Consider the following 7,089-nt stretch of genomic DNA (forward strand, 5'->3'; position numbering starts at 1 on the left):
TTAACGAGAAGGATCGAATGGTTTTCCATTTCACAATAGTATTATGTCTTCGAATTTCACCCTTTTTTTTTTAGGAGAAACAAGTTTAATTTTAATTATGTAAGTGGTTCATGTATACTTTTTTTTTTGTAACAGTTTTTAATAACACAGGTAAAGCAAAAGTCATCCTTGACCTCTCAGTTCTATCCCTAAAAACTGTTACTATAAGCTCTTTAATGTCTGTCCTTTCAACATTTTACATGCATTTGTATACAATACATATGTACTTATAGAAACATGTAGTTTTGGAGGGCAAAGAATCATAAATTTTATCATATGATATGTTTTATTTTACAATTTGCCTTTTTAAACTTAATCTTATTAGACGATCTGTCCAAGTTAATACGTACAGATCAACCTTATTCCTCCTAACTCCTTCAGAGTATTATTTCATTTTATAGCTATATATGATTTATTTAAACATTTCAATATTTTTTCTTTTCATTTTCATGCACCCACTTCTTCCTCACCTTGAGGCTACTTGTTAAATGTTAGCAATATTCAGGAATAATTAGTACCCAGTCACCAAATGTCTTGCAGTGCTTCTAATGTCTTCTCTCACTGGGGAGAATGAACTGCAGATGAACAAATATTCTGGAAAACTAAAACTCAAAAATAAGTTTTACTAGCTTTGATGAAAATCTTTCCAAACTATACTCAAACAATATCTAGCAACATACTTTGGACAAAATAATTGCACAATAAATGTGTTAAATGACTGTACATGTTTACTGCCTTAGGAAAGAGAAGACGCCACATGTAATTTTTTTTCTTTTCTTTCTTTTTTTTTTTTTTGAGATGGAATCTCGCTCTGTTGCCCAAGCTGGAGTGCAGTGGTGAAATCTCAGCTCACTGCAACCTCTGCCTCCCAGGTTCAAAGGATTCTCTTGCCTCAGCCTCCCGAGTAGCTGAGATTACAGGTGCGCACTGCCATACCCAGCTTATTTTTGTATATTTAGTAGAGACGGGGTTTCACCATGTTGGCCAGGCTGGTCTTGAACTCCTGACCTCAAGTGATCCACCCACCTTGGCCTCCCAAAGTGCTGGGATTACAGGCGCAAGCCACCACACCCGGCCACCACATGTAAATTTTAACCTTTGCTCAGTGACTTGATCTTTCAACTATTGTATGGTGTCACCATCTGGAGATGCTTGGGGATCACCAAGTTTAAAACCCAAAGTGCTGTGCTTTGTAGCCTTCAAAGTGGGAAAGTAAAAGGTAGGATTAAAAAGGAAAGAAGGAATAGGGAAATGTTTGAACCCCAGTATATCCAGACATTTCTCTCTCTTACGTCAAGAGCCTTTTGTCTCCCGATTGGTGGCTTTGCTTCTGAAAGCATCCTCTGCCAGTTGGCTATTCAGTCAAACATCTTGTGAATACCTACAGTGTCACTAGGTACAATGCCAGGCACTGGAATGCAAAGATGGGAAGACACAGTCCTATCCTCAAGAAGCTTATAATCTAATGAGGGAAGGATACATGTTCACCAAGAAACAATCAGACATCAATGCTGTTATGAAAGGAATATACACAGGAGAGAATTAGCCACTATCACTGAGAAGGTAACATTGGAACTAAGTGTGAAAGATGAATAGATGTTCACTTTGAAGATTGGAGTGATGGAGGAAAGCAAGCCACACATTTGAATTCACAGTCCTGACATACTGTCTGGCTGAGCTTGGGGAATCAGAGAAAACACGTCATACAGAGTCCAGACTGTGGACTTCGTTTCATGTCCTCAGCACTTCTGACTTTTCCCAAAGGCAGTGGGAAGCCCCTGAAGCCTTTGAGGAGGAGACATAGCATGACTGGATGCACATTTTAGAGACAGTAGAACATTCTGGCTATAGTATCAAGAATGGCCTAAAGAAAGCTTATGGGGCCAGGTGTTGTGGCTCACGCATATAATCCCAGCACTTTGGGAGGCCAAGGTGGACGAATCACTTGAGATCAGGAGTTTGAGACCAGCCTGGCCAACATGATGGAACCCTGTCTACTAAAAGTAGAAAAATTTGCCAGGCATGGTGGCACTTGCCTATAATTCCAGCTACTCGGGAGACTGAGACATAAGAATCACTTTAACCCAGGAGGCAGAGATCGCAGTGAGCCAAAATCACACCACCGCTCTCTAGCCTGGGTGACAGAGTGAGACTCCGTCTTAAAAAAAAAAAAAGAAAAAAAAGATTTATGGAAGGCCAGGTGCGGTGGCTCATGCCTGTAATCCCAGCACTTTGGGAGGCCAAGGTGGAAAGATTGCTTGAACCCAGGAGTTCAAGACCAGCCTGGGCAACATTGTGAGACCTCATCTTTATAAAAATTAATAATAGTTTCTTAAAATAAGAAAGCTTATAGAAAACCATATTCAGGAAGATCTTTTTTTTTTTTTTTATTGTAGAAATCCAGGTAAGAGACACAGAAAACTGTAAATGATGCAAAAACAGCTGAACTGAATATGAGAGATGTTCAAGAGGTATGTGATGGGATGATATTTTGAAATTTGGATTTCTGCTGCTTTCCTGGCATTTATTGTTCCTTTCAACAAATGTATTCTACTCACTTGGCACTCAGGTTTGGGTTATTACTGTAGTAATGAAAGGGTCAGTTCTCTACTTTTGAATTTCCCACCTCAAATGAGATTTTTTTTTTAAATGACACCCCCCATGTAGCAAGGAAGGAGAGTGGAAGGAAATGAGAGGGTGGCAAATATCACTATGGAGGGGCCCTGAGCACAACCTCCTCTCCCTGGTTGCCCAGTACATCAGCCTTAGATGGGAGCAGGGAGGGTAAAAAAGTGAACCTTCAGACAGGATAGGAGATTGAAGAGCAGAGGACGACCATGCTTCAAGTTCCAGGTGTGACCTACAGAAGAGTATCCTTGGGCCAGGGTGATGCAGAAGCCACTGAGTGGAAATGACAACATGGTGTTTTTAAGCTAAGAAGGGCCCCACACATTTCTTGGGGCTCCAGTGTGGCATAGGAAGGCATCTGAAATGTTTCCGTGTCCCATTGCTCTAGCAGGTATGACAAAAGAGCTACTGTGTTAGATAATGAGGACACACGTTCACCTGGGTGGATATGGGACCAAAGATAAGATGGACATCTCAGTGGATGCTGGTAGAGAAAGGAGCCAGTGACCGGGCCAGAGGGAGCCCACTGTCTGAGCAAATGCCAGCATAAATCAGATGGATCAAGAAACAGAAACCCTGGCTGGGCACGGTGGCTCACGCCTGTAATCCCAGCACTTTGGGAGGCTGAAGTGAATGGATCACCTGAGGTCAAGAGTTCAAGACCAGCCTGGCCAACATGGTGAAACCCCATCTCTACTAAAAATACAAAAATTAGCTGGGCATGGTGGCGGGCACCTGTAATCCCAGCTACTTCGGAGGCTGAGGCAGGAGAATCACTTGAACCTGGGAGGGGGAGGTTGCAGTGAGCTGAGATTGTGCCATTGCACTCCAGCCTGGGTGACAAGAGTGGAACTATGTCTCAAAAAAACAGAACCTGCCACACCCCAGCCCCGAAGTGCTTGAACACTGCCATCACTTAGATGTAACCTGAGGGAGCAGGTGGCAGGGAGAAACCTTAAATTCTCTGAGTTTATATTGACTTGACAAAAACAATGTTTCTACTGCCAGGTAGAAAAATGAATTTTGGAACAAAATTTAGAAGAACAAAATTATATTCTTTGCATTCCCTAATTATGACCTGAGAAGATGTTCCCACTACCAATAGACATGCAGGATGTGACACCACTCTGGAGGACTTTGAAGCTTCTGGATTTGGTTGAAGAAAGATGCTTTGGACATTTTGAATTTGAGTTGCTTCTCCAGAAGTCTTATGTATCTGAAGCATGGGAGAGAGTATAAGCTGGGGAAATAAGTTTGGGGGTGACCAGAAAAGCAGTGGGTAAGGCCATGAGCAAATGAAATCAAATAGAGGATGAAGAGAACAGGAGCCCTAGCAAACCCTGACAGTTAAAGAGTATGCAGGGAAAAGGACTTGGAAAGGACCCTGTAAAGAAAGATCCAACATGACCTGAAGAAGAACTGGTAAGTGATGCCAGATAAACAAAGCATCCAGCCCAAGGATAGTTCAGGGTTGCACAGAAACTCTTTATCATGGTTCTTTCTTTTTTTTTTTTTTTTTTTTTTTTGAGACTGAGTCTCGCTGTGTCTCCCAGGCTGGAGTACAATGGCACGCTCTCGCCTCACTGCAACCTCTGCCTCTAGGATTCAAGCAATTATCCCTGCCTCAGCCTCCCAAGTAGCTGGGATTACAGGCACTCACCACCACACCCAGCTAATTTTTGTATTTTTTAGTGGAGACGGGTTTTCTCCATGTTGGCTAGGCTGGTCTTGAACTCCTGACTTCAGGTTATCTGCCCTCCTCGGCCTCCCAAAGTGCTGGGATTACAGGTGTGAGCCACCATGCCCGGCCTTAGGCTTTTCTTATTGATCAGGAAATTATCGGCCTCACATTGGAACTTAAGACAATGTTCTCATTGCCCAGGGATGCCAGGAGGCTGACTGCAGGGGCTAATTTGTGCTAATGCAGTGCAGCCTTATTTGTCATAATGTTACCGCAAGGTAAATTATAGTTCACATACACACAGAACACTTCTGTGTGCTTTGTCAACATGCTGTTAGGATTTATTCACTGTATTACCCAATTCCCCTTTTAAGAAAAGATCTCTCTTTCAAATCATTGTCAGACATTAGGACTAGATAAATTTGTCCTTTTTGGCCTATGGGTCTTCTAGGCAGAGGACTACATGAATCCATCATTCCCTCTTCACTCTGGCTCTGGGAAGCTCAAGACCAGATTTTGGGCTTAATTGCTATAGTGTTCCTCAGATAGTTTCTATAATTCTAGTGTTTTCTTCCTCTTAGCCCTTATTTATTTGTTCCTGCTCCTATTTCTTGATCAGTTTTTTGGTCCTGTTATACTGGTCTGATGGTACCTGTGTTTTCATCAAAAGTTACTTCAGATCTTTGGTGCATTTGGCAAGATACAGAATAGCTAATTGAAAAAAAAGTCTAAGTCAGCTGGCTGTGGTGGCTCACACCTGTAATCCCAGCACTTTGGGAGGCCAAGGCAGGAGGATCACTTGAAGCCGGGAGTTCAAGACAAACCTAGGCAACATAATGAAGCCTCATTTCTACAAAAAAGAAACCTAAAAATTAGCCAGGCATGCACCTGTGGTCCGAGCTACTCAAGTGGCCGAGGCCAGAGGATCACTTGAACCTGGGAGGTCAAGGCTGCATTGAGCTATAATGCACCATTACACTCCAGCCTGGGTGACAGAGCAAGACCCTGTCTCAAAAAAACAAACAAAAATAAAACAAAAAAGAGAAAAATACCATAATTGTACAGTTTTTAAAAAAACTAAGGTTGACCATTGACATATAGCTGATGTCTTCATATATTAGTTATAAGGTTTATTCTGATAAATAATTCAGGGAAGCTTTTTCCCAGTAGTCAATCTATATATCAACAATAGCAAAACTAACACTTGATTGCTTGATGCTATAGGACATTTGAAGAGCCAGAGTGATGAGGGAATGAGGGATTTATGTAGTTCCCATTAGGACAAGATACAAAAAGGACAAATGTATCTAGTCCTAATCTCTCACAATAAGTTGAGACAGAGATCTTTTCTTAAAAGGAGAATTGGGTAATAGAATGAAAAAATCTTCATAGCACCTTGACAAAACATACAGAAGTGTTATTTGTGTATGTGAATTACAATCTACCTTGCAGTAACATTATGGAGGTGAGTAAGGCTGCGTTAAAGGCAACCCAATCCAGTGATAGGAGGCTTTCCTCTCTAGCCTATTATCTATGCTTATCTCTAATGACCGTTCTGGTTAGAAGTGTGGCTACTAATATTGTAAGTCATTAGTATCAATTTTTCCTTCTTCAAGTCCAGTTTCAAAGCTCATAACAAGCTGCTTGCTTTGACTGTTGAACTGTCATGAGCAAGCACTTTTGAAGGTTATCAGAATCAAAATGGAGTCAGTTGTGTTAAAAATTAGAAAAAGGGCAGGGCACAGTGGCTTACCCCTGTAACCTCAGCACTTTGGGAGGCTGAGGTGGAAGGATTTCTTGAGGCCAAGGGTTTGAGACCAGCCTTGGCAACATAGAAAGACCCCATATCTACAAAAAAAGTTTAAAAATTAGCCAGGCATGGTAGTACACACCTGTAGTCCCACTTGGGGGACTTGGGGGTCCTACTTGGGAGGTTGAGGTGGGAGAATCACTTGAGCCCAGGAGGTCGAGGCTGCAGTGAGCTGTGATCACACTCCAGTGTTGGTGATGGAGGAAAATTGTGACTCTGTCTCAAAAAAAATAAAAAATTGGCTGGGCAGTGGCTCGCGCCGGTAATCCCAGCACTTAGGGAGGCCGAGGTGGGTGGATCATTTGACGTTAGGAGTTCAAGATCAGCCTGGCCAACATGGTGAAACCTGCCTCTACTAAAAATACAAAATTAGCCGCGTGTGGTGGTGGGTGCCTCTAGTCCTGGCTACTGAGGAGGCTGAGGCAGGAGAATCGCTTGAACCCAGGAGGCGGAGGTTGCAGTGAGCTGAGGTCACACCACTGCACTCCGGCCTGGGCGACAGAGCGAGACTCTATCCCAAAAGAATAAAAAATAAAAAGAGGAAAATAAAACCCTAACAAATAGATCCAGGGAGGGCTATGAAGAGAGGGTTCTCATTTGCATGCCTGATATCAAAAGCTATCACAAAAGACTGCAAAACCCACAACCTTGCACAAAGGCCATCACAACCTTACACAAAAAATATTTCTATGAGGACATCTGCTCAGCAACTACCTGTCCAACCTCAGTCACCACTATTGTTGATCTTCGTAGTTTAGAATAATCATTTCAAAACAATTATATAATCTGTAATCCTCCTCATTTTTCCTTTAAAACCTTTTGTCGGCCGGGCGCGGTGGCTCAAGCCTGTAATCCCAGCACTTTGGGAGGCCGAGACGGACGGATCACGAGGTCAGGAGATCGAGACCATCCTGGTCTACATGGTGAAACC

General features: G+C 42.5%; 1 pseudogene; it reads left to right on the top strand.

Moving 5' to 3' along the window:
• The first annotated feature begins 2,876 nt into the window (after positions 1-2,876).
• Positions 2,877-7,089, top strand: part of LOC105524183 — an 8,593-nt pseudogene continuing 4,380 nt past the window's right edge.

Source organism: Colobus angolensis, unplaced genomic scaffold, assembly GCF_000951035.1.
Source record: "Colobus angolensis palliatus isolate OR3802 unplaced genomic scaffold, Cang.pa_1.0 Scaffold49, whole genome shotgun sequence".
Lineage (NCBI taxonomy): Eukaryota > Metazoa > Chordata > Mammalia > Primates > Cercopithecidae > Colobus > Colobus angolensis.